Raw genomic sequence first — 3,060 nt, forward strand, 5'->3', positions numbered from 1 at the left:
CTCTCCTGTTCATACCATTTCTCTACATCACTTCATACCTAGGTCCTTAAAATAATTGCTCAAATGGACACTTAATCTCCCCCTCTCTCCCTCTTCTAACCCATGCCTCTTTATTAATTTCCACAAAACAACATATCGTGTAAGTCATGGGCCCCTGCAGTCAAGAGAATGAGATTAAAACTCTGTGGCCTGACACCCATGTTCCTCCATGATCTATCTCCTCTGTACCTACCTCTTTAATCTTATTTCCCTAAGCGGGAACCCACTCCTAGCTCTCCCAACTGACCAGGTGTTATGGTCTCCATGAACCGACTGGCATCTTTCCTTCACAAGTTGCTCATTCTACCAAGAACATCCCCCTCTGTTTTCTTTTATCTGTGTCCTACTTTTCCTTCTAGACCCAGCTTGACCCCACATTTTCCATATAGCCTTTTCTGTGTCCCTACCTTCAGTGATTTGCTTTTACTTTTTTCCTAAATAGTGCCAATAATGAAGCTTACATAAACTATGCAGCCACTATAAAAAACAATATGAAGATTCCTCCAAAACATAAAAATTAAAGTACCATATGATGCAATCATTCTAATTCTGGGTATTTGTCTGAAGAAAACAAAAACACTAATTTGAAGACATACATGCACTGCTATATTTATTGCAGCATTATTTACAATAGCCGAGATATGGAAGCGACCCAAGTGTCCATCAACAGATGGATAAATAAAGATGTATATATATAGATACATAATGGAATATTACTCAGCCATAAAAAAGAAGAAAATCTTGTAATTCATCTCAATAGGGATGGACCTAGAGGGATTATGCTAAGTGTAGTGAGTCCAACAAAGGAAATACCATATGATTTCAGTTATATATGGAATCTAAAAAATGAAACAAAAAACAAAGAGATTCATAAATACAGAGAACAATCTGGTGGTTGCCAGAAGGGAGAAGGGTGGGGAAATGGGCAAAATAGGTAAAGGGAATTAAGAGATACAGATTTCCAATTATAAAATAAGTCACAGGGATGAAAAATACAATATGTTGTCTTCCCTAAATATAGGGAAAATATTCAATAATACTGTGCTAACTCGGTACATGATAGCTACACTTCAAGTATTTCATAATGTATGTAATTGTCAAATCACTATGTTGTATACCTGAAACTAATACTATATGTTCAATGATCTTTTAAGATTTTATTTATTTATTTACTTATTTATTTGAGAGAGAGGGGCGCCTGGGTGGCTCAGTAGGTTAAGCCGCTGCCTTGGGCTCAGGTCATGATCTCAGGGTCCTGGGATTGAATACCGCATTGGGCTCTCTGCTCAGCAGGGAGCCTGCTTCCCTTCCTTTCTCTCTGCCTGCCTCTCTGTCTACTTGTGATCTCCCTCTGTCAAAGAAATAAATAAAATCTTTTAAAAAATAAATAAATAAATAAATATTTGAGAGAGAGACCAAGCATGAGAAGGGGGAAGGGGCAGATTCCTTGCTGAGTAGGGAGCCACATGGGGCTAATCCTAAGACCCTGAGATCATGATCTGAACCAAAGGCAGACACTTAATGACTAAGCCACCCAGGTGCCCTGTATATGTCAATTATCTTTAATTAAAAATTTAAAAAGTAAAAAGTAAAAACTAATTTTAAAACAATAATGAAGCTTAAATTAGTATTTAGAAGTCTTGAAGTATCTATTAATCTAACAATATTGATATTTAATATAATTATATAATATAAATATATAAACATTATATATTAATACTGATATTACTAAACTATAGCTATTTTAATTATCTGTTTACTTATATTGTCTCTCTCTCTCTCCAATTAGACCATAAATCCCTAGACTGTTCTCTCAAGATGGTAAGTGAGCAACAGGGTTGCTCCTACTGCTGAAGCCTTAAGAGCTCAAGCAACTTTAATTATAAAGCCTATTTTTTAGATTGTTTCTGATTTACTAAAAGATAATTTAACATTTTCGTACTGAAAGCAACAGTATTGATTAATCAATAACTACAAGAAACTAATGAAGAATCTGGTACACTCGTACTAATAAGAGCACAATGAAATGGAATCAGAAGAAAGAAATTATAAAAATTCCTGACAGTTCATTTTAGCTAGAAAGTCTCCTCTCATAATTGAGCAGATTCATTGATTTTTTAACTCTTAAAAAGGCATTAAGTTGACTTCAACCTAGTCTTATATCAACATATAAACTAGTTCCTAAATATGGTATCATGAATGTTAATAAGGTAGTCTGACATTTATTGATCTATATAAAAATCAAGACATGGTTTTCTATTTCCTAAGAGAAAATATGTATATAGAAAATAGGTTTTAAAAGAAGCTTCTAGGCGTGCCTGGGTGTCTCAATCGTTAAGGATCTGCCTTGGGCTTGGGTCATGATCTCCGGGTCCTGGGATCAAGCCCTGCATCTGGCTCCCTTCTCAGCGGGAAGCTTGCTTCTCCCTCTCCCACTCCCCCTGCTTGTGTTCCCTCTCTTGCTATGTCTCTCTCTGTCAAATAAATAAATAAAATCCTTTAAAATATATATTTAAAAAGAAGATGCTAAAGTCCAGTAATTTCTAATCAGTCTGATTCTTCACTTCTTCCTCTGGAACAACATCCTCCAAAAGCTACAGAGGATAGAAAATGTTCAGATGGTGTGTCCATGTGTGTTAAGAGTAAGTTTGTCTCCATCGTTTGTAATTCCCAATCCCCATCACTCTAGTGTTTTTTCAAGGAGTGATAACTTTAACCAATACAAATTCTCCAAAGCTAAAGCTGAAGGTATGTGTGTTCTCTACTCTTCTGGTTTTGTTCCTAATCATCAACCTCATCTCCTCTCCTTGGAGCTCCTTTCCCAACACCTGCATCACCAAAAGCCCAGAAATTCAATAAAACAGTAAACAGCCTCTCTGAAAGGTACCTTCCTGGTTTTGTCTAAAACAAATGCAATCTTCTGTTTGGTCATTTAAAACACCACAAGCATTCTTAGTTAGATTAAATCATGGGTCTCCCTGGTCTCCAGGCATGCCTAGACATGAACCATAAAGGGAATGA

Source organism: Mustela erminea, chromosome 9 (genome assembly GCF_009829155.1).
Source record: "Mustela erminea isolate mMusErm1 chromosome 9, mMusErm1.Pri, whole genome shotgun sequence".
Taxonomy (NCBI): Eukaryota; Metazoa; Chordata; class Mammalia; order Carnivora; family Mustelidae; genus Mustela; species Mustela erminea.